The sequence below is a fragment of the Balaenoptera physalus genome (genome assembly GCF_965194825.1).
Source record: "Balaenoptera physalus genome assembly, chromosome: 15".
Classification (NCBI taxonomy): domain Eukaryota; kingdom Metazoa; phylum Chordata; class Mammalia; order Artiodactyla; family Balaenopteridae; genus Balaenoptera; species Balaenoptera physalus.
In genome coordinates this window covers 33254951-33280942 of record NC_138894.1, presented here as the reverse complement: position 1 = coordinate 33280942, position 25992 = coordinate 33254951, and the positions used below count along the sequence as shown (strand labels likewise).

At 38.8% G+C, this 25992-nt stretch overlaps 1 long non-coding RNA gene and 1 pseudogene across 9 annotated transcripts in view; one reads left to right on the top strand and one right to left on the bottom strand.

Moving 5' to 3' along the window:
• LOC309643390 overlaps positions 1–25992 on the top strand; it is a 2123356-nt gene that overhangs the window by 1524099 nt on the left and 573265 nt on the right. The gene's annotated exons all lie outside the window — the stretch shown is intronic.
• The window catches only part of LOC309643462 (uncharacterized protein C2orf78-like), a 185810-nt pseudogene continuing 160865 nt past the window's right edge, over positions 1048–25992 (bottom strand). Inside the window, exon 4 of the transcript in view lies at positions 1048–3343. The product of the transcript in view is annotated as an uncharacterized protein C2orf78-like (transcript). The remainder of the gene's footprint in view (positions 3344–25992) is intronic.

Below are 25992 nucleotides of genomic sequence, written 5' to 3'. Positions count from 1 at the left end.
GGAAGAGGGGATGAAGAGTGCCTGCTGATGCTTAAGGGGGCTTCTTTTTGGGGTGATGAAAACGTGATGGGTTAGATGCCGGTGATGGTTGCATAGGCTTGTGGATGTACTAAATGACACTGAATTTGCAGTTTCAGAAGGTGAATTTTATGGCATGTGAATGACATCTCAAAAAAATAATTTTGAAAATGAAAATTGCCTGTTTTCCCATAGTCACTATCCACTGTCTCCATCTCTCCCTTCTCCCCACTGCATTCCTTTTCACGCCCACCCCTGCCGCTCTCTCCCATCGTCACTCCCTCGAGCTGCCCCACGAGGCCTCCCAGGGAGCCTCTGAACCCCTGGGCGCCTGCGTCCTGTGGCTGTTGGAGCTGCTGCCCAGTGCGCGTGCCCCCACCACTCTCACCCGTGAGAGTGGACGCTTCCGTCGGATTTTTTCTCATGCGTTTCAGTTGATGGTGATGTTTACAAAAGGCGGCACGTGCCCTGCTCAATGGAGGAAGCCCCTCAAGTTAATATTTAGGCGCGTGCAGAAGTTTGATCTCGTCCACCAGTAACCTCAGGATGCTGTGCTCTGAAAGCCAGGTTGGCCGCCTACGGGCATCTGCAAATACAGAGGACTTCAGAGGCATTTGGGCCTCAAGTTGAGTCCTTGTACCTCCACATGGGATGTGACCTCAGCCCTTTGCTGCACCTCTGTAAGTGAAGTGGCACAGGAATACCGGCCTTGCCCGTCGTTGCCAAGGTTAACTGAATAGTGCATTCGCTCCCCTCGTGCTTAGGTGTTGAGTACATCGTGATTTACATACCAGGCCCTATTCGTGGGCCTCCTGATGCAGCAGTTCCCTTGGCTCTGCCCCTGTCGTCAGCTGCCCCTAGGATAACTCTGAGCCCTAGCCACTTCTCTGGTAGATTTCCCTATTCCCCCACTATAATCACACCTGAATAGGGCAACTCAAACCTTTCAGAGATGTGTCGTGAACCTCTTGTTTTCTGAAATACCTATCTGGTGGTTGTGAGACTTAAGGCCAACCTCCCCGAGAGACTTTGTTTCTATTTCTCCTAGTAAACCTAGACTCATCTCCTGTCACCTTCAACTCTACTCCAATTGTGTTCTTTCAACCCAGACCTCTGACCCTGCTTTTTACTTCTGCCATTTCATCCTCACTCCTGCTTCCTTTCCTAAATCCATACATCTCTTTTGGCCTTCCTAGCCCTGGGCCAAGTTCCTTCCTCTTTCCTCAGTTTTTACCCCTTTCCTTCATTCTCCCATCCAACTTTCAGGCCTTCCTTTCTCACGCCCCAGTTAGCAGCATCTCAAAATTCGAAAGGTTTATTACTCATCTATTAATGGTATTCCATTCACTTATTCAGTTCTATACCTATCTTACCTATGTATGGAAGAACCGCTGGTAGCCAAAGTGGCACCAAGAATCCTAGCAGCTGTCACCTGACGTATCCGTAGTAGTCAGCAATTTCCATTTCTTTGTCCCTCTCAGTGAAAAATTGTAGCTTCCCCGAAGAGGTGTATCTGGCAGCATTCTCCCGTTGTTGAGCCCGCCTCTTCATGGCCTCTCGCTCTGGCCTCTGCTCTTGTTCGATGGGCTTTGACATGACTGGCTCAGGCACATTGGGTTCCCTCCATGGAATTCGTTGCTTGCTGAAGTCTTGGCATAGAAGTTGGGTTTGGAGCTTGGGTGGGGACTGGCGCTTAGTCACAGCAGGGGGAACAGGCTCGCGCTGGAGAGAAGCGCCAGATGAAGTTTTGTAGGGTGCAGGCCTAGGAGCAGCAGACTGAGGGGACACTAGGCTGGGTATGGTTGGTCCAAGCCGGTTGGGTTGGGTTGGCCACAGTTGGCTGAGCTGGTTTGGCAGGACCTGGCAGAGAGGCAGGAGCTGGCTGGGATGAATTGACTGCAGCAGGTTGAGCTGAGTCAGTAGAACCAGGCTGGGCACGGTAAGCCACAGCAGGCCGATGTGAGGCCAGAGACTGTGGCCTCTGAGGAGCGGGTCGAGCTTGAGGCTTGTCCCAGGCAGAAAAAGGCAGAGGTATCAACTTGACCGTCTCAGGAGGAGGCAGCTCATACTGGAATGGAGATGGACACTCTGTTTCAGCACTGCTGTCTGGTTTCTGGGCTTCGACTTGAGTTTTCTCAGCACTCTTACCCTCACGTGGGGTATGCCGCCATGGCTGGATAGCTGGGGGTGGCTGGGGGTCTTTGGGGTTGCTTGAATTTCCCAAGACCCGACAGGAAGAGAGCCCAGTTTTCTTATCATCCTTCTTCCCCAGCGCATGAAGAACCTTCACAGACTCCAGCATGCGCACGCCAAGGGAGGTTCGAGGCTTTTGAAAGCTCAGTTTGGTGTTTCTTTCGCTTCGTCTCGGGAATAGTTGGCTTCTCTTCTGCCTTGACTTTGTTCCCTGACTGCTTGTTCTCTTCAGCCTTGTTTCTTCCTCTGGTCCTTTTGGTCTTTTCCTGCCCATGGCTCTCAGTTTTGCTGATCTTTCTGGATGCAGCTTTCTGAGGTTTGCCTTTAGAGTGCTTGGCCGTGTTCACAGGAGCCCTGTCACTGACTGCAGCGTTGCATATAACCACTTCTCCCCCTAACAGGCACTCTGGATTCTTTGGCTGGATTTTGGCCTTGGGAGCACCACTGATAGGCTCAGAGGCTTTCTGTTTGTTCTTCCTGGGTTGATCAGAGGGAACCTTTATGACACTTGGCTTTTCCTGCACCTGATTCACCTTAAAGGCTCTGGTATCTTTGGCTTTGATCCCGTTGGAACCTTGGGATTGATCAAGATCTTTCCAAGAACTAAAGAGCTGGGGAAGGTGAATATCCTCCGCCAGTGTAGTAATGTCTGCAAAACCACTGCTAGATTCGATCCCATTTTCAAGCGTCCCTAGGTCCTCACGACTCAGGCTGTTCTTTCCCAGATCAGCATTTTCAGATCCAGGCTGCTTCTCTTGGCCGAGGGGATCGGTGTAGGCCAGCGGCTGGTGAATATCAGGGATTTCTAAAGGGAGTAGTGGAGGATCTTGGTTTTCTTTTGGGATGTGTTAGGCATCCAGAATCTTTGAAAGCTTGGTTTTAATATCATCCACGTTCTTACTCTCTATTTGTCCCTGGCTTGGAGCTGGAGACAGGGCCAGGAGACGACTGGCACTCTGGGCTGGAGCTGTCACTGAAATGTCCCCAAGTTCAGGTGTCGGGTTACTCTTAAGTATCTGAATATTTCTGCTACTTCAGGGCTTGGGGAGTTCTTGAGTTTGTGTCACACAAAATGTCTGGCTTGGAGGTTGCAATCCCAGGGAATTTTTCATCACCTGGGAAGTCTCCATCACTACAAAGAAATCAAGGTAAAAGTCAGTCCCTGGTAAGTGAGATGCTCCCGCTAAACTCCAACACAGCAATCATGTACCGTTCAAGGTACATGATTGCTGTGTTGGTGTTTAGGGGCAGGATGGGCGAGGCATTTCTAGTAACTCTTCTTAAGGATCATGGACAATGCCCTATGCTACGAGATAAGCGGTGACTGTTGTAATTCTTACTGGTGATCATTTCATGTCACTGATTCTTGGCTTTCTTTGTATTTCATAGGATTGTTATAAGTCCAATACAAAATGAGTCTTATTTTTAAAAAACTGAAGTGTTTTACAAAGCCTAGCATTCTCATGTAGAGTCCTTCCAATTCTCCCCACTTTCCTGAGAGGCTAAGAACACTTCACACCATGAACTAAGAGAGGGAGTAGAGCCCTTTCTGATGAAATATAGAAACAAAGACAGAGTCTTAGCCTGCTTGCTCTGGACAGGATCTCGGACCACAAGGTCTTATATCCTGGTATAAATGAAGGAAGTGAGGACAGTTCAACTGGCACTCTCATAACAAGAGTTCTGAAACACCTTCCAAAGAGACTATAGCAGTAGATCAGGGAAGGGAGTGCTACAGTGTGGTAGTACAGGAGGAATGCTCGGCTACAGCAGTGAAAAATGTGGTACCTATTGGTGTGCTCTCGGGGTTCTTGTACATGTAGCATAGATGACCTTTACAGTGTCCCTCCCACCTTCCCACCTGCATTAGGTGTACTGTTTTTTTTTTTTAATTTGTTTATTTTTTGAACTTATTTATTTTATGTATTAGTTTTTTTGGCTGCACTGGGTCTTCATTGCTGTGCACGGGCTTTCTCTAGTTGCGGCTAGCGGGGGCTACTCTTGGTTGCGGTGTGCGGGTGTCTCATTGCGGTGGCTTCTCTTGTTGCGGAGTATGGGCTCTAGGCGCGTGGGCTTCAGTAGTTGTGGCTCACGGGCTCTAGAATGCAGGCTCCGTAGCTGTGGCACATGCGCTTAGTTGCTGCACGGCATGTGGGATCTTCCCTGACTAGGCCTCGAACCCGTGTCCCCTGCCTTGGCAGGCCGATTCTTAACCACGGCGCCACCAGGGAAGCCCTAGGTGTTCTTATATAGAGTCTAAAAACAGAGAGCACTGAGCGAATGTAGTGCTTATTAAAGGCTCAGGATCTACATTCTACCTGTCTGTACACCCCTTCCCAGCTGTAGATGTGACCCCATTTTTGAATGCTGACCTCATTCTTCAACTTTCTTGCTGTTTGTGGGGCTTGCCCTTTGGCATTTTCTTAAAAGCTAAACATAAACTTACCATATGACCCAGCAATTCCAATCCTACGTATATATGCAAAAGAAATGAAAACATATGTCCACAGAAAAACTTTTACAAAAATGTTCATAGCAGCATGATTCACGTTATCCGAAAAAGAAAAAAAATGAAACAATCCAAATGTCCAACAACTGGCAACGGGATAAACAAAATGTGGTAGAGCTATACAATGGAATACTAACCAGCAATAAAAAGGAGTACTGGTACACACTATAACAAGGATGAATCTTGAAAACATCATGCTAAGAAGCTAGATGCAAAGACTAGATATTATATAATTCTATTTACGTGAAATGTGCAGAAAAGGAAAAAGGCAGATTGGAGGTTGTCTGGGGCTGGGAATGTGGATTGATTGCAAACAGGTATAAGGGACTTTTCTGGGTAACAGAAGTGTTCTAAAACTGGATTGTGGTGATGATTGCACAGCTCTGTAAATTTACTAAAAATAATTGAATTGTATACTTAAAATGGATGTATTTTATGGTATGTAAATTAAACTTCTATAAAGTGTTTTAAAAATCTCTGTAAAGATATGCAAGAACAAGTCACACTGAGTAGCTCTGGAAAAGAAAGATGGGTGCCTGGGAAACGGGAGAGGGAAGACACTTTATCAAATACTCCTTTATATATTTTTAATTTTGTACCATGTATTATCAGTTTAAGAAATGAGAATAAACAAAACAAAAACTTACAAGGAAGAGTGTGGCAATAAAGGTTTAATGGCTTTGGTGAGTTCAATAGGAGTAAAACATATGTAAGGCCATAGAAATGTTCTAGCTTACAGAAAGGAAGATGATAGATCCTCTGTCACCATCTGAAGCACAACATGCTTAGTTCAAAGGGACATGCTTAAAAACAGGATGTCAACAAATAGACCCAGAAGCTGTCAACTTAGGAAAGGGGAGTAGAAAGGATGACCTGTGAGAAATGGTTCAAAGAGTGAAGACCTGAGGGGAAATACTTCAGGGAAGGAAGTGGGGACCTGAGAGGTAGAAGATTAGGTCTCTTTTGTGCCTTCAGAGAGCAGAACTGGAAGCAGAGCCAGGAAATCTAGTACAGGCAGATTTTGGATCTTTTTAAGTTTTAAAACCTTTGCCAGCTGGAGCCTTAGACAAATGAAACAAGTTGCCAATGAGCGGCAAGTGAGTGGTGGAGCTGTTGAAGCAGAGGCTGGAGCACCCTGTGGAGCAGAGGCCGCGGGAGTGTTGACGGTCCCTTCCGAGAACGAGTCTGAGAACCTCTGGCACTTCCAGAGGACATGGTATGCACCGCTGGGTGTAAAGCACACACGTTTACATCGGATTAAATGAGGAGCCTTGGTGTGTGTGTTTCTGCTTCTAGTTTCAATCTTTCTGATTAAGTTCATTCCTGCCTATAAAACGGTAAACATTTAAAAATAGAAAATAGTCTAAAAATAAATTCTTTCTCAACAAAATGTATCTAGTTAGCCCTCTAGGATGGTGAAAATCAAAAGGACAGACGACAACAAGTGTTTTCAAGGATGTGGAGAAATGGGAACCTTCACACATTGCTGCTAGGAATGCAAAATGGTAACAATACTTTGCGTAACAGTCTGGTAGTTCCTCAAATGGTTAAATATAGAGTTAACCGTATTATCCAGAGTATATCCATTCGTCGGCATATGCCCAAAAGAAATGTAAAATACGTCCACACAAAAACTTGTACATGGATGTTCACAGCAGCTTTGTTAATAGTAGCCAAGCAGTGGAAGAAATGCAAATGTCCAGTAACTGATGAATAGATAAGTGAAATATGAGCATTCATACAGTGGAATATGATTTGGTCATAAAAAGGAATGAATACATGCTACAATGTAGATGAACTCTGAAAATATTAAGTGAAAGAAGCCAGTCACAAAAGATCACATGTTGTATGATTCCATTTACATGAAATGTCCAGAATAATGAAATCTATAGAGACAGAAAGCAGATTAGTAACCACAGCCGGGGCAGGGGCTGGGGCAGCGGTGGGAGATTGGGAGAAATGAGTGACTGCTAATGTACATAGTGTGCTTATGGTACGTGTTGAAAATGTCTTAAAATTAAATTGGGGTGATGGTTGCACAACTCGGTGAATACACTAAAACACACTTAACTGTACGCTTTAAATAGGTGACTTTTATGGTATGTTAAGGATCTCAAGAAAGCTATAACAATGTGTTTATTCATGTACGCAAACTGAAATACATGTCGATTATGAAGCCTTATTTGGAGAAAAAAGCTTCTCGGGCTCTCAGTTCTTACATCTTCTGTTACTGAATCAGGGGTACAAGAACAATGGAAGGTGACCAACAGCGTCATTTCCATTTAACAGTGGACAGTCCGAACAAAAATGTGGGCGCTGGGTATTGTACGTTTGGTGCAGCGCTACACACACTATGGCTAGCGCTAAGTGCAAACCGTCAGAACCGTGCCGTCACGCTAATTTGGCCTCCACAGATTGAATCAGTAACCACAATTCACAGGTCTGCACTGTGTGTGACAATTTGTGCTGAGGACCCACCATGGGCTAGAACATAGAATTGTTGCTGAATTCATTTACAGATGCTGTCGGTAAACCACAGCAATCCACTTTCCTTAGTCCGTGGGAGAGTCTCAGGCATTTCCTCTAATGATCTCATCATCCCTGAGCGCCTGGATGTGAATCAACCCACTCTGTTCTCTGCAACTGGGCTTACACATAAAGATTGAAGTGACTACAAGTCAACTCACATTATCAGCTACCATGATTTAAGCTTTCTGTTGCAGAGCGTCTTGAAAGGAGATACACACTGGCTGGCTTCTTCTGTTATAATTTCTATTATTGTGAGAGTAAACTCACCTGTTAATGCCTTATTACAACTGGGGGAAAAGTAACTGCCACCATCTCAGAGATGTTTCAGGCTTTTTGTAGTACTTTTTAGTTTAATTAAAATCTAGGTGAAATTCATTCCCGTGTTCATTGATCAGACAAACCATCATAGAGACCCGGGGGGGGGGGGGGGAGAAAGCTTTTCAATTAAATAATGACTTCTTAGATGGAAACTGAACTTAGGAAAACATCTCTAATATAGGAAAAAGGCTGTATTTTCTTACATCACCGTATACAGCTATTCTTCATGTATGAAGATTGTTATTGCCGACCTGCTGCCAGCAAGGTGCCTGCCGAAAGATGCTTTTCTTTCAGAAAAATGGGTTTATGCTAATTTACTTATAACCACTAAAGTTTAGGACCAGAGATACACATTGATAAGACAGAGTCAAAATTAGAAATACAGTCGATGGCACCAAAAGACAGTCTTTTCTTGTGAAAAGTTTTTAGCTATGCACAGTTCAAACTGGCAACTGGCGTTTCAGTACCAAAACTTACTAGCTTGTCTGCCCCCAAAATAACATTTTGACGTAGATTTAATTCTGAAAGGCAAGATTAGAACTTCTAAAAGCAGGAACTAAGGTGATAACTGTCTATTAGTCACCATCAGAAAATCAGAACTGGTCAATTATTTCTGCAAGTGTGGTAGATGATAACTCTAATATATCCTCCCCCTCAAATCAAAAATGCATTGCGCCTGCAGAATGGTCCTCAGAAAATTTCTTTTCATACATGAATGAGTAAAGATTGCAGAGACATAACGAATCTGAATAATGCCAAAATTCAAAGTATGGCCATGAGACTGTAGAGTTAAAATGTAATGGAAGTACTTGTCATTAGAACCGAGGTCAAGAAACTAACAGGATGGTAAGGTTCCCAGATAGTGGCTGGGTTTGGGGTAGAAAAGAAAGAAAATCAAGAGCTAAAGTCCTCAATTAATATACAGGAAAAACTGGAAGGTTAGCAAATGATCATTAAAATCTTGTAGAGGGTGGTAGAGCTAGATGACTTAAGTCCCAAAGGATTTTCTATCAGGTTTGAAAAATTATGGTCTGGAAGTGACCCTCTCACTCTCTTTTCTTCTCTGCATTCTCTGAAATCTTTCCTCTTAGCTTTAGTATTTGTGAGGATTATGATCACCTTTTTTACATGGATGGCTCTAAAATCTTTATTCCACTCATGACATACTCATGAGGTCATACGTAGCTATGTTTTTAGATATTTTCACTTGGATGTTTTGATCTAACTTCAACTTTAATCAATAAAACTCCTTCATATTTCAGTCAGAATTAGTTTCCTCTTCCAATCTCTCCATTTTGATAAGGTGTTTGCATAGTATTTTAGTTGCTTTGGGTAGAAATTTCCAAAGAACCACGGCTATTAATTACCAAGTCCAAGTGACGAGAGTCCAGCTTAGTTTCTTCTCATAAATTAATTTATGAGTATCACTTTCTTACTTAAAAATCTCTACTGACAATTAGCTAAACATTTGGCAATAAAATTATATCTAGACACACAAAATAAATTCCATGTGGATTAAGTGTTTAAATGCATTGCCCTCCACCCTAAATAAGTATTAAAAAAAAAAAAAAAGGAGAATACTTTTTTATAATCTTGTGGTTGGGGACATCTTTCTTAGCATGGAAAAAAGAAAGAAGTTGAGTACACAACAATGCTATTACACTATTAATGCAATATAAATAATGCTCAAGAATTAATAAGAAAAATTCTTCAGAGAAAAATGGGCATGTAAATTATATCCTTCAGAGGATATAAGCAGCTAATTCTCAAAACAGGAAATGTAAAGAGCAATCTCTGAAACCTAATATTTAAAAAATGCAACTTAAAGCAATGAGTTTTTTCACACATTAGATTAGCAAATATTAAAAAGACTGATACTACCCATAGTTGGCAAAGGAATGAAGAAACACATCCTCTCATACTTTTGGTGGGCACATATATTTGTACAAAATTCCTGGAGGGCACATAGTTAGAGGTGGGGAGGTCTACAGATTACTGACAGTCTTTTAAATTTCTATTATTAATGATCTACTTAGGATTTAAAACTTCTTGGTCAATTCTGTTCATTTATATTTTCTTAGAAAATCACCCATCTAATTTAGGTTTTAAAATATATCAGCCTAGGACTTCCCTGGTGGCGCAGTGGTTGAGAATCTGCCTGCCAATGCAGGGGACACGGGTTCGAGCCCTGGTCTGGGAGGATCCCACATGCCGCAGAGCAACTAGGCCCGTGAGCCACAACTACTGAGCCTGCGCGTCTGGAGCCTGTGCCCCGCAACAAGAGAGGCCGCGACAGTGAAAAGCCCGCGCACTGCGACGAAGAGTGGCCCCCGCTTGCCCCAACTAGAGAAAGCCCTCGCGTAGAAACGAAGACCCAACACAGCCAAAAAAATAAAATAAATAAATAAATAAAATCCAGCCATTCATATTTAAAAAAAAAGGAAAAAAAAATATATATCAGCCTAAAGTTGCATACAGTAATCTTTTTTAAAAAAACACTTCTTTGACTGTGGTTATACCCTTCCATACTATTAGTGTTGATCCTTTTCCTCATGGTCAGAATAACCAGAGATTTGGTCTGTTTTTTTTTTTCAAAGAACCAGATCTTGGTTAAATCGATCAATTCTGGGGACTCATTTATAGAATGCTTATTTCAATTATTTCCTAGTTGAGTTTGTTGAACTAAAATATCATTGAAGGCTATACATTTTCCTCTCAATATAGATTTAGTCACATCCCGTAAGTTTTGGATATGTGCTTTTACTGTCATTAATGAAAAAAATTCTATAATCTCAATTTTTAGTTGTCCTATAGCCCAGAAGTTTAGAATGTTTTAAAATGTTTATTTAAGGAAAAAGTTATAGTTGTTAAATTCCAACCTTATTGTACTGTGGTTAGAGAATATAAGCTTAGTTAGAAATGTTCTACTTTGCGGATTTATCAACATTTTGCCTAAATGTACAGTTAATTTTTGTAAATACTCCGTGGGCATTTGGAACAACTGTGGATGCTGTGTTTTGGGAATAAAGTTTTCTATAGATACTTTAAATCAAACTTCTTAATATTGCTATTCAAATCTTCCATATCTTTTATCTGTTATATGTCAAAATCTGATAAAAACAATGAAAATATCCCATTCTTGTACTTTTGTCACGTTGTATATTGTAATTATGTCTGGATGAACATATGAATGCACTCTGGTTGAAAGCACAGCAGTAATTTTGGAAGTGTCTGAAAGACTCTTTCTTCCCTTGGAAATTACAGAGTGGAGATAGGGTAGATTCTCAAGACAAGTAACATTTAATTAAAAATGACCCAAAAACCCTACCTTTCCATGGTATGGAAACTTGTATTTCTAATCCGGAAAAACTATAAATTATTGGCAGAAAGGTGGAAGTATAGGAATTTTCATGCATTGCAGGGAGGAATATAGACTGGAAATTAATTTGGTACTAATGTAGAAAATTAAGTATACATATAGCTTATGATCCAAGATTTCCACTTGTGGGTCTGTGCAACAAAGGTAGTCTCACAAGGTCCATAAGGCAATGTGGACAAGGATGTGCACTGCTGGTGTTTTGCCTTGTTGGGAATTGACGGCGACCTGGGTGTCCATTACAGGGAAAGTGCATAGGTAAATTGGTAGATGCACTCCATGGAGTACTATGCAGTGATCAGAAACCTGAATTAGATGTATGTATAGCAATGTGATGAATCTTAAAAATACAAGCTTAGTGAAAATAACAAAAATAATGACATACCTTTTATATAAGTTGAAAATACATGACAACACAGAATACATATTTTGTAAGAACTCTTGTAAGCCAAAAGATATTTACATAACATGGCCAGTTCCGATGGGAGGACAGGAATGAGGATGGGATCTGGGAATGAAATTTTAAAAAGAGAGGCCATGAACCTAGGAGTATACTTAACTCAACTCTTGGCAGCTGAAGTTAAAAAAAATTTTTTAACTTTATCTTGGCATAGAAACTGCGTACTAATTCTATGCTTTCGCTCTGCTTCTAGAAGGATTTGTTATGACTAGATTGGAGGTTCAAATAGGTACTTTAGGCAGAAACTAGAACACAATGAAAACTTGAGAATTCTCTCTTCCAGCTCATAACTAACGTTTTATGTTTGATCAGTCTGGCTGAGGTCACTTTTTAATTAATGTCACAAAGAAATTTTTATGGTTTCATATTAGAAAAGATGTGCTGCTTGTTTAAAAAAATACATGAAAAATTAAAAAGAAAAAATGTATAATCCCATAATCTTAAAATAATCTGCTAATATTTAATTTTGATCCAGTCATATAAATACATGTAAATATTATATCTTGCTTTTTACCTCTTAGCATATAATGAAATTTATCCTTGGGTTCCAAGATACTGCTTTGGACTGTTGTTTCTCTCCATATATGTGTGATTGTGAAGAGTGATACGAAATTAGCCTGTTTTATAAAAATGTAAGAAACACTGGTAAACATTTAATTAAATATTACTAAAGCTCTCATTTTATTCTCTCATGGAGGTCTCTTTGTTTGGTAGTTAGTTTGTGTTGTTCATTTGCCCCACTGCTGAAAACGTGGGCAACTGGAAATAATGAGAGGTCAAAAATACAGAGAAATTATTCATCTTCAGCTTTTTCTCCGTAAACAAAAACTGATAAATATGGCTTCTTTTGTACTGACAGTAGTAAACTATCCCTTTTCTTTGATCCCAGTATACACCCAGACATTGAGAGAAAAAGATGGGAAAGGGAGGGGGGGAAAGAAAGAAAAAACAGGGAGAGAGAGAAAGAGCACAGAGACAAACACAAGCAAGAACATGAGAGAAGGAGAGGAGAAAAGGAGTAAGCAGAAGAACAAGAGAGATACACAGCAGAGACAGTGAGACAAGAGACAGCATGGGGTGGGGTGGAGGAGAGCACAAGTGCACAGAATGCGGGTGCACAGAGGCAGAGAGAAAGAACACAGAAGCAGACAGGGTGCAAAGACACTGTAATAAGAGAAAAGCATGAACTATAGAGCCTGGGGACAGCCTGCATAGACACAGCAGAGAGAGGCACAGAAAGAATGAGTCAAAGAAAGAGTAGGTGTAATCAAAGGAAGAAGGGAAGAACAAGCAGGCAGTTGCACTTATTCCCTTATATTCACTCTTAACCCCTCAAATGTACATGTCCTGGGTACACATGTTCAGGGAAAAAAAGCATTAGCATATCTAAGGAAACCTGGGTTAAAGATAAGATAGGCAGTTCAAAAAAGAAGAAATACGGTCGATCAACACACAAAAGAAACTAAAAACTCCGTGTGATTAAAGAAATGTGGATCAGGATAGATACCATATTTCTGGCCTATGTGGCAAGTATTAACAAGAATGCTGTTGGCAGGTATTGACCAAAATATTATTGCACATTACTGGTGAACAAATAATTGAATCAACATTTCAGAAGGACAATTTAGTAGTGTGGCTTAAACATTTTTAATGTGCCTACTTGGTAACCCAGAAATTCCATGTTTAGAAATGTTTCTCAAGGAAATTGAAAAATTCAGAAAGATGTAACAAGACTACCCATCGAAGTGCGGATTATGATAAAGAAAATTTCCAAAAAAACTTAAATATCTGTCATTTGGAACTAACTAACTATTATATTTATACAATGGAACCCATAAAGCTATTAACAATGACTACATAAATCTTTATTTACTGCATAGAAAGATGTCTATGATATACTAAGTGCAGAGCTTCAAAACAATATACATAGTATGATTTCATTTTTTTGGACTGTTGTTTCTCTCCATATATGAACATGATTGTGAAGACTGGTATGAAATCGGCCTGTTTTATAAAAGTGTAAGAAACACTGGTAAACATTTAATTAAACATTAAAAAAGCTCTCATTTTATGCTCTCATGGAGTTCTTCATTTGATATTTAGCTTCATTAGATTGCAGACCTAATAAAATAGATCCAAGATAGGCAGTAGGTATGAGAATCATAAAATATAAACCTGGAAGCTTATCTGTAATGTTAATCACGACTATTTCAGGATGGTGAGAATTATGGGTGATTTCCAAGGTCTTTATATTTTATATATTATCTAAACTCTTTATATTTAGTTATCTTTTTACTTTTACACTCAAAAGTAATAAAACATCTTTTTTGACAAAAGTATTTAGTAATAAAGAGAAGAGAGAGATGTAAAGTGGTAGAAGCATCAACCACAGGCAAGCCCTCCACTCCCCAGTCTATGATAAGGAGAGACATAAGCATGGTTCTAGCTGAGAGGAAGGAGCCTACAGAAAAGGAAGAAATCGAATATAAAAGAGAGAGAGAAAACAAAACTGAGGAAACAGATAATGGATTTTAGAAAATATGACAGCACAGAGACCTTAATGAACCTTTTCTTTCATAACTGAGAGACACAAACAAAAAACATCAAAAAGTAAAAGAAACAGGGCTTCTCTGGTGGCACAGTGGTTGAGAATCCACCTGCCAAGACAGGGGACATGGGTTCGAGCCCTGGTCAGGGAAGATCCCACATGCCGTGGAGCAACTAAGCCCGTGTGCCACAGCTACTGAGCCTGCGCTCTAGAGCCCACGAGCCATAACTACTGAGCCCATGTGCCACAACTACTGAAGCCCACATGCCTAGAGCCCGTGCTCCACAACAAGAGAAGCCACCACGATGAGAAGCCCGCGCACCACAACGAAGAGTAACCCCCCCTCACCACAACCAGAGAAAGCCCGTGCACAAAGACCCAACGCAGCCAAAATAACTAACTACATAAATAAACAAATTTATTTAAAAAGTAAAAAAATATTCAGAATGTAGGGAACAGACTCAACTCACACCACAAAATCCCAGAAATAATATCTAAAGAAACAACTGGGAATAAATATAAGGAGCCACCACAAAGCTCTTCCTACACAAAGGACCATAGAGCAGAAGGGTAAAAGGTGAGTCAACAATTCAAAATATCCCACTGGTATCTCAGAAAAGGGACTGAGGTGATAAGTGGCCCAGGAGAAAGATAAATGTCCCAATTGGAGACATGTTCCCTGTGAAAAAATAGCTCCTTATGTCCTTGCCAGAATGGTTTACTGTATGCCTGCTCTGGCCAGGAAGAAGTCAGAAAAAGGGATGGGAAATAACCTTTTAAGTCTAAATATCTTAGTTTTATTACTAAGATTTGCTAGAAAAAAATAAGGCCTCAGCCATATCACTGCCCACACAACAATGCTATGAAAGCAGCTGCCAGGTGACTTTACAGTAGTGTAATAGCAAAACCCCAAGGGCATGTCCTATAGAACAAGATACTTTCCTCACCTCCACACTTGATAAGGTGGCCATCAATTTATGAGTTTCACAACAATGGCAGAGAAAAATGTCACCTACTGTAGCTGTCCAGAGTCCTAGAATCAATTACTATCTTTCTGCCTTTCCCAAACTCTGAGGGGCAAAAGAAATACAAGCCATACACAATGAGCCTTCAAGTTCATGTCCTAGGAAGGGGACTCAAGCAGTATCTTGTAAATAGGTAATAAGGTCATCAAATGTGATCAAATAAATGGTTGTGATCAAATAAATGGCTTCCACAGAATGTTTTGAGACAAAGGTCATCTGAAAACAAAAGAGAAGGATTTATGAAAATATTCTATAGCATTAAAGTGGAAGAAAGGGGGCTTCCCTGGTGGCGCAGTGGTTAAGAATCCGCCTGCCAATGCAGGGGACACGGGTTCGAGCCCTGGTCTGGGAAGGTCCCATATGCCACGGAGCAAAAAAGCCAAGGTGCCACAATTACTGAGCCTGTGCTCTAGAGCCTGTGAGCCACAACTACTGAGCTCACGTGCCACAACTACTGAAGCCTGCGTGCCTAGAGCCCGTGCGCCACAACAAGAGGAGCCACGGCAATGAGAAGCTCCCGCACCACAATGAAGAGTAGCCCTCGCTCACCACAACTAGAGAAAGCCTGGGTGCAGCAATGAAGGCCCAACGCAGCCAAAAATAAATAAATAAAATAAATAAATTTATAAAGAAACAAGTGGAAGAAAGGAAGGAAAAAAAGAAGGGAAAGAGAAAGAATTTATTTTGCCCGAAGGTTTACCCATTTTAGTCAATAAAGAATTTGTAGTCTCACTCTAGAGAAAATTGAAAAAGAACATGGACTTAATGAAATGGATCCAAGATAAGCTAGGACAATACAGGGAGACTAAAAGGTAGTTGACAAATTCACACACTTCATCCAAAAATTAATGAATGTCTGCCATGTGTTGGAAAACCAAGGACAGGTACCAAAGGAAAAGAACTGACAGAAATGAAGGGAGACATAGACAATTCAATAGTAATAGCTGGAGACTGCAATAGTACACTTTCAAAATGGGTAGAAAAACTCGACAGACCAATAAGGAAATAGAAGGCTTGAACAACACTATAATCCAACTAGACCTAAAGACATATACATAATACTCCAACCAACAGAAGCAGAATACACATTCTTCTGAGGGAACATAATAATGTTCTCCAGGAGAGACCATGTGCTAGGCCATAAAACAAGTCACAATATATTTACAAATTATACAAAGTATGTTTTCTGACCACAATGGAATGAAACTAGAAATCAATAAGGAAATTTGGGAAATTCAAAAATATAGAGAAATTAAATGACACACTCTTAACTACCAATGTTCAAAGAAGAAATCACAAGGGCAATTAGAAAATACTTTGAGATGAATGAAAATGAAAGCAAAACATACCAAAACCTTTGGGATGCAGTGAAGGCAGAGCTTACAGATATTTGTATCTGTAAATGTCCATATTAAAAGAAGAAAGATTTCGAAACTATAACCTCACCTTCAACCTTAAGAAACCAGAAAAAGAAGACCAAATAAAACCCAAAGCAGGCAAAATGAAGGAAATTATATAGATTAGAATGAAAATAAATGAATCAGAGAATCAAAAAAAGAGAAAAATCAAAGAAATCAAAAGTTGGTTCTTGGAAAAGGTCAACAAAAATGGACAAATCTTTAGCTAGAATTCACCAAAGGCAAAAAGGGGAAAACTCAAATCATTTACATTAAGAATGAACCAGGGGATGTTACTACCAATCACACAGAAATTAAAAAGGATCATAAGGGAATATTATGAACAATCACATGTCAACAAATTAGGTAACCTAGATGAAATAGACAAATTCCTAGAAAAACAACCTAGCAAAACTGACTCAAGCAAAAATAGAAAATCTGAACAAACCTATAATAAGGACAGAGGCTGAGACAGTAATCAGAAAACACCCCCCAAAGAAAAGCCCAGGCCCAAACTGGTGAATTCTAAAAAACATTTAAAGTAGAATTAACAACAACCATTCACAAACTCAAAAAACAACATCATCATCAAAACAAAATGAGAAGAAGGATTACTTCCCAATTCTTTCTATAAGGAGATTATTACCCTGATAAAAAAGGCAAAGATACAGTAAAACTACAGACCAATACCCCTTATGAATATAGAAGGAAAATCCTCAACAAAATACTAGCAAACTGAATCCAGCAACACAGAAGAGGGATTGATTATACATTAAGACCAAGAGGAATTTATCCCAAGAAGGCAAAGTTGGTTCAATATATGATTATCAATCAACGTAACACACCATCTTCATAAAGAAAACATAGGATCATTTCACTATACATAGAACAAGCATATGGCAAAACCCAAAACCCTTCCATAATAAAAACACTCAACAAAACAGGAATAGAAGTTCCTCAACCTGATAAAGGGCATTTATAAAAAAAACTCACAGCTAACATCATGCTTAATGACCAGAAAGATTTCTCCTTAAAATCAGGAACAAGACAAGGATACTCATTCTTAACACTTCTATTCAACACAGTACTGGAGGTTCTAGCAAGGGCAACTAGGGAAGAAAAAGAGATAAATGACATGATATCGGAAAGAAGAAGGAAAACTATCTCTATTTGCAAATGACACAATATTTTATATAGAAAACACTAAGGAACACACAAACACAAATTACTCAAACTTATAAGCAAGTTCAGCAAAGTTGCAGGAACCAAAATACATACAAAAACCAGTAATATTCCTGTACCACAAGGAAAATTCCCAAAATGAACTTAAGAAACCAATACTAGTTACACTGGTATCAAAAAGAATAAAATACTCAGGGATACTTTTAACAACAGAAGTGCCAAACTACAAAGAAGTGGAACCCACAAACATCGTTGAAGAAATTAAAGATGACCTAAATAAATGGAAAAACACCCCAGTTCATGGATTAGAAGATTTAATATCGTTATGACAGCAGTACTCCCTAAATTTTTCTACAGTTTCAATGCAATCCCTACCCAAGATTCAAGTTGTCTTTTTTTTTCTTTTTGGCAGAAATTGACAAGCTGATCTGAATATTCCTATGACTTAAGAATAGATAAAACAATCTTGAAAAAGAAAAAACAAAGTTGGAGGAGTCACACTAGTTAGACAGTGTGGTAGTGGCATAAAGAGTGACATATAGATCAATAAAATAGGGTTTATCGTCTAGAATAAACCCTTACATTTATAATCAATCGCTTTTTTTTCATTTTTTAAGTTTATTTTGATTTTTCTGATTTTTTTTTTTCTTATGATCAATTGATTTTTGCCAAGGGTGCCCAGACAATTCAATGGAAGAAAGAATAGTCTTTGCAACAAATGGTACTAAGACACTGGATATCCACAGGCAAAAGAATAAAACTGTACTACCTCAATGCCACATACAAAAGTTAACTAAAAAATGATCATAGAACTAAAAGTAAGAACTAAAATTATAAAACTTTTAGAAGAAAACAAAGAGTCAATATTTTGTAACCTTGGGTTAGACAATAGTTTTAGATATGACATGAAAAGCACAAGTGACAAAAGAAGAAACAGACAAATTGTACTTTGTCAAAATTAAAACTTTTGTACCACAAGTAAAATCATCAAGAAAGTGAAAAGGACGGCACAGAATGAAAGAACATGTTTGCAAAACATATCCTAATAAGGGATTTGTATTCAGAATAGACAAAGAAACAGAACTCAGTAATAAAATGACAAATAAGCCAATTTTAAAATGGGCAAAGGATTGGAATAGACATTTCTCTAAAGGTAAACAAATGGCCAATAAGCATATGAAAAGATGCTCAACATCTTAGTCATTAGCGAAATGCAAATTAAAATCATTAAAAAGTGAGATACCTCTTCACACCCATTAAGATAGCTGTTCTCAAAAGACAGACAACAAGTGTTGATGAGGATGTAGACAAACTGAAATATGATCCAGGTGGGAATATAAAATGGTGCAGCCACTCTGGAAGACACTTTGGCAGTTACTCAGAAGCTTAAACAGAGTTACCATATGATCCAGCAATTCTACGCCTAGGTATGTACGTAAGAAAATTGAAGGAACATGTCCACACAAAAACCTGTACATTAATGTTTACAGCACCATTTTTCATAATGGCCAAAAAAGCAGAAACAATCCACATGTCCAACAACTCATGAATAAACATGTTGTATATGTATTTGAAATACTGTTTGTTACTGTTCATAACAAACAACAAGTACTGATTCCTGCTACAAAATGGATGGACCTTGAAAATATTAAGTAAAAGAAGCCAGACACAAAAGGCCACATATTGCATGATTTGCTTATATAAAATGTGCCCAATGGGCAAATCCATAGATACAGAAAGTAGATTAATGGTTGAAGGCTAGGAAATGACTGTGAAGGGGCACAGGGTTTCTTTTTGGTATGACAAAAAGTTCTGGAATTAGTGGTGACAGTTGTATAACCTCCTCTGAATATACTGAAAACCACGGAATTGTATACTTTACAAGAATGAATTGTAAGGTATGTAAATTTTATTTTTAAAAAATCAATAGAGATTGACCAACGCTGAGACATACCCTGGGAAAGTAAGAAAACTTAAATTTTAAAAACCCAACAACAATCCAGGATCCAATAGGGAAAAAATATTAGGGTTGCCTCTGGCACAGAAATATTAATTGTATGTGTCCAGAAAGGGGGAGCAAATCTGACTGAGTTTTGAATTAAAGATTATTATTCAAAAGTTTTGTACCCAAACAAGTTGTTATTCCTATACAAAGGTTACAGAATGATAATCTCAAATTTATAAGAACTGAAGAGATGCTCACTCCTGAACAACTGTTGAAAAATCTAGCTAATCAATAAAATTATTTAAATTAATAAACTCACAAACAGTTACACTGAAAAGACTGATGATATTGACCCCCTTTAAAAAACACATAAAATGGTGATTTTGCTTATAACATGGAAGAAAAATGCTATACTTCTTAAAAATAAAGCTAATCAATACAGTAGTAATACTACCATAATGAACTGAGACAACATTCACAAAATTAACGAATATTGTTATGTTGGGGGAAGTGTGTGTAGGTGGAGAGTGGGGAGAAGTAGGGCAAGTGCAACCAGTTTCTTAATTTTTCATATAATGGAGTCAGTAGATACTATTTCATATCTGAGTGGTACATTGAGACAGTGGCTTAAGCATATTTGTTAATTACATGGCTGCTAAGTTAGCAAAAAAACAACTCAAAGAAAATCATATAGCAATAAAAAAATGGAAAACAATAAGAAATCATTAAAAATGATAAGAAACCCTGAAGAACCAAAACAATTTTGAAAGAGAACAACAAAGTTGGAGGATTCACACTTCCTGATTTCAAAACAGTAATACAGGGCTTCCCTGGTGGCGCAGTGGTTGAGAATCTGCCTGCCAATGCAGGGGACACGGGTTCGAGCCCTGGTCTGGGAAGATCCCACATGCCGCGGAGCAACTACGCCCGTGAGCCACAATTACTGAGCCTGCGCGTCTGGAGCCTGTGCTCCGCAACAAGAGAGGCCGCTACAGTGAGAGGCCCGCGCACCATGATGAAGAGTGGCCCCCACTTGCCACAACTAGAGAAAGCCCTCGCACAGAAACGAAGACCCAACACAGCCATAAATGAATGAATAAATAAATAAATGAATAAATAAAAATTTTTAAAAAAGTATTTGTTTAAAAAAAAAAAACAGTAATACAATAACAGTGTGATACTGGCATAAAGATAAATAGATCAATGGACTAGAATAGAGAGCCCAGAAATAAACCTTTGTGCCACATGGTCAAATGATCTCTGACCCTTGACAAGGGGCCAAGACCATTCAACAGGAAAAGAGCAGTCTCCTTAACAAATGGTGCTGGGAAAACTGGATATGCACATGCTCTTAGAAAGAATGAAATGGTGGGGGGTGGGGGGGGGAGAATGAAGTTGGAGCCTTATCTTACATCGTATACAAAAATTACCTCAAAATGGATTAAAGACCTAAAACCATAACATTCTTGGAAGAACACACTGGGGAAAAGCTTCATGGCATTGGACTTGGTAATGACTTCTTAGATATGACACCAAAAGCACAGGCAGCAAAAGCAAAACTCGACAATTGGGACTACATCAATATTAAAAATTTCTGGGCATCAAAGGACACAATCAACAAAGGTGAGAAGGCAACCCACTGATTGGGAGAAAAATTTATAAATCATATATCTGATAAGAGGTTCATACTCAGAATATGTAAAGAACTTCTACAACTCAATGACCAAAAAATAACGCGATTCAAGAATGGGCAAAGTACTTGAATAGACATTTCTCCAAAGATGATATACAAATGGCCAAGAAGTATATAAAAAGATGCTCAATATAATCATGAAAGAAATGCAAATCAAAAACATATCACTTCATGCACATTAGAATGCCACTATAAAAAAAAACAGAAAATAACAAGTGTTGACAAAGATGTGGAAAAAGTGGAACCATTGTGTGCTGTTGGTGGGACTGTAAAATGGGCAGCTGCTGTGGAAAACAGTAGGGTGGTTCCTCAAATAATTACAAATAGAACTACCATATAATCCAGCCATTCCACTTCTGGATATGTAACCCCCAAAATTGAAAGCAGGATCTTGAATGGATATTTGTACACTCATGTTCATAGCAGCATTATCCACAATGGTCTAAAGGTGGAAGCAACACAAGTATCTATTAACGGATGGATGAATGAATGAACAAACAAAATGTGGTATGTACATACAACGCAGTATCATTCAGTCGTAAAAAAAAAGACAATCCTGTCAGATGGTACAACACTGATGATCCTTGAGGACATTATGCTAAGTGAAGTAAACTTGTTACTTAAAGACAAATACTGTATTCCAATTACGTGAGGTACCTAGAGTAGTCAAATTCTTAGAATGGTGGTTGCCAGGGGCTTGAGCATAAGGTGGAATGGGGAGTTGCTATTTGAGTCAGTGTAGAAATTCAGTTTTGCAAGATGAAAAGAGTTCTAGAGATGGGTGACGGTGATGTCTGCACAACAATATGAATGTATTTAATACCATTAAACTACACCATGCACAAAAACAAATTCAAAATGGATTAAAGACTTAAATGTAAGAACTGAAACCACAACCAAAAAAAGAGACAAAGCTTCTTGAAGAAAACATAGGCACTGAGCTCTTTGACACTGATCTTAATAATTTTTTTTTGCATATGTGTCCTCAGGCAAGGGAAACAAAACCAAAAATACACAAATGGGACTACATCAAACTAAAGAGCTATTCCACAGTGAAGGGAACTATCATCTACTGAATGGGAGAAGATATCTGCAAGCAATCTATCTGATAAGGGGTTAATACCCAGAATATACAAAGAACTCATACAACTCAACATCAAAAACCCAAACAACCTGATCTTTAAAAATGGGCAAAGGATCTGAATAGACATTTTTGCAAAGAAGACATACAGATGGCCAAGAAGCACATGAAAAGATGCTCAACATTATTAATCATCAGGGAAATAAAAATCAAAACCACAATGAGATATCACCTCCCACTTGTCAGAATGGCTATTAGCAAAATACAACAAGTACTGGCAAGGATGAAGAGAAAAGGGAAGACTCGTGCACTGTTGGTGGGAATGTAAATTGGTGCAGCCACTATGGAAAACAGTTTGGAGGCTCCTCACAAAATTAAAAACAGAACTATCACATGATCCAACAATTAACATATGGGTATTTTTCTGAAGAAAACAAAAACACTCATTCGAAAAGGTATATACACCCCTATGGTCACTGCAGCATAATTTACAATAGCCAAGATATGGAAGCAACCTAAATGCCCATGGATAAAGAAAATGTGGTGTATATATTTATGAAATGGAATATTGCTCAGCCATAAAAAGAATGAAATCTTGCCATTTGCAACAACATGGATGGACCTAGAGGGTATTATGCTAAGTGAAATCTAAAAACCAAAACAAACAAACATAACAAAACAGAAACAGAGTTATAGATAGAAAACAAACAGGTGGTTGTCAGAGGGGAGGTGGTGAAGGGAGGAAAGAAATAAGTGAGGGAGATTAAGAAGTCCAAACTTCCATTTGTAAAATAAATGAGTCACGGGTATTAAGTGTACAGTGTGGGGAATACGGTCAATAACTATGTAATATCTTTGCATAGTGACATATCGTAACTAGACTTACCGTGGTGTTTGAAACGTACAGAAATATCAAATCACTATTTTGTGCACAGGAACTAACATAATGTTGTAGATTAATTATACTTCAGAAACAAGATAGCAAACTCGTAGAAAGAGATCAGATTTGTGGTTAACAGAGGCAATGGGTGGGGGGAGGGAGTGGGAATTGGTTGAGGGCAGTCAAACTTCCAGTTATAAGGTAAACAACTCTTAGGGATGTAACGTACAACACGATAAATAAAACTAACACTGCTGTATATTATAGATGAAAGTGGTTAAGAGAGTAAATCCTAAGAGTGCTCATCACAAGGAAAATATTTTTTTCTATGTCTTTAATTTTGTATCTGTATGAGATGATAGATGTTCACTAAACTTACTGTGATAATCATTTCATGATGTATGTAAGTCAAATCATTATGCTGTACTCAAACAAACAGTGCTGTATGTCAATTAAATCAATAAAACTGGAAGAAAAATAAATAAACTAGAATTACAAAGAAAAAATGGTTAAGATGATAAATTTTGTTATGCATATATTATCACAATTAAAAATAAGAAAGAAAAAGAAAGAAAACACGAGAATCAAATACTTAGGAATGAATTTAGACAAGAAGGTATAACACTTGTACATTGGCAACTACAAGACCTTACTGGAAGAAATTAAAGACCTAAATAAATTGAAAAACATCCTGTGTTCATCGGCTGGAAGACAATGTTGTTAAGATGGCAATAAACCCCAAAGCAAGCTACATATTAAATGCAATTAACATAAAATTCCCAACAACCTTTTCAGCAGAAATGAAAAAAAGCTGATCCTAAAATTCATATGGAGACACAAGGGCCCTGATTGGCCAAAACAGTCTTTAAAAAGAACAAAGTTGGAAGACTCATACTTCTCAATTTTAAAACTTACAACAAAGCTCCAGTAACCAGATCAGTGCAGTAATGGCATACAGATCAGCATATAGATCAATGGAACAGAACTGAGAGCCTAGAAATAAACCCTCACATCTATGGTCAACTGATTTTTGACAAGGGTGCCAAGACCATTCAATGGAGAAAGAACAGTCTCAACAGCTGATTTTGGGACAATTCCATGTGGAAAGAGTGTTTGACCCCTACCTCATACCATATAAATAAATTAACTCAATATACATCCAAGATGCAAATGAAAGAACTAAAAGTATAAAATTCTTGAAAGAAAATATACGGACAAATCTTCATGACTTTGGATTTGGCAAATGGTTTCTTAAATATGACACCAAAAGCACAAGCAACAAAAGAAAAAATAGGTACACTGGGGCTTCATTGAAAGTAAACTGCTGTGCTTCAAAAAACAGTAGTGAGTGAAAACACAACCCAGAGAGTGGAAGCAAATATTTGCAAATTACACATCTGATAAGATTCCACAATCCAGAATATATAAAGAACTCTTACAACTCAAAAACAAAAAGGCCAAACAACTTCATTAAAAAGTGGGCAGGGACTTCCCTGGTGGCGCAGTGGTTAAGAATCCACCTGACAACGCAGGGTTCAAGCCCTGGTCCAGGAAGATCCCACATGCCACGGAGCAACTAAGCCCAGGCGCCACACTACTGAGCCTGCGCTCTAGAGCCCACGAGCCACCACTACTGAGCCAGCAAGCCACAACTACTGAAGCCCACGCACCTAGGGCTCGTGCTTTGCAACAAGAGACGCCACCGCAATGAGAAGCCCACACGCCACAACGAAGAGTAGCCCCCGCTCGCCACAACTAGAGAAAGCCTATGCACAGCAACGAAGACCAAATGCAGCCAAAAATTAATTAATTAATTAAATTTTTAAAATGGCCAACAAGCACATAAAAAGATACTTAACATCATTAGTCATTATGCAAAGGGAAAGGCAAAACAAACCACAATCAAAATGACAATGAGTGTGAGATACCACTTTGTACCTACTGGGATGGCAAAAAAAAAAAAAAAAAAAAAAAGTAAGCAAAGAGTGTTGGTGAATGTGGAGAAATTGGAACCCTTAGAAATTGTTGCTGGGAATGTAAAATGGTGTGGCCACTGTGAAAAACAGTTTGATGGTTCCTAAATAAGCTTCAAATAAAACTACCAAATGACCCAGCATTTTCAACTCTTACGTGTATACCCAAAAGAACTGTATGTAGCTGTTCAAATAAAAACTTGTACACAGATGTTCATATCAGGTCTATTCACAATAGCCAAAAGGTAGAAACAACCTAAATGTTCATGAATGGATGAACACATAAATAAAATGTGTCTAAACATATAATGAAATATTATTCAGCCATAAAAAGCAATGAAGTACTGACAGATGCTGGGACATGGATAAATCTCAGAAAGATTATTCTAGAGTCAAAGAAGACTGACACGAAGGCCACATATGATATGATTCCAATTAAATGAAATAACCAGAATAGGCAAGGTCACAGAGACAAAAAGTAGATTAGTGATTGACAGGGGCTGGTAGGAAGGGGGAATAGAGAGTAACTGCTTAATGGGTATGAGGTTTCCACTAGGGTGATGAAAAAGCTCTGGAACTAGATAGTGGTGATAGTTGTAAGACACTGTGAATATACTCAGCGCCACTGAACTGCATACTTTAAAATGATAAAACTGTAAACTGTGTTATGTTTATGTATTTTAGTACACACACCAAAAAACCCTCTATCTGCATCCTTTCCCCCTACCTCCTCTATGGAACAAAAAGCCTCAATCTGTGTCTGTCCCAATTTTTGGCTTACTTTAAAAAAGAGTCTTATTGTACTATTTATATGTGTAATTACTGTCATTTAATACCTACCAAAAGCTCAATTGAGAAATAATAT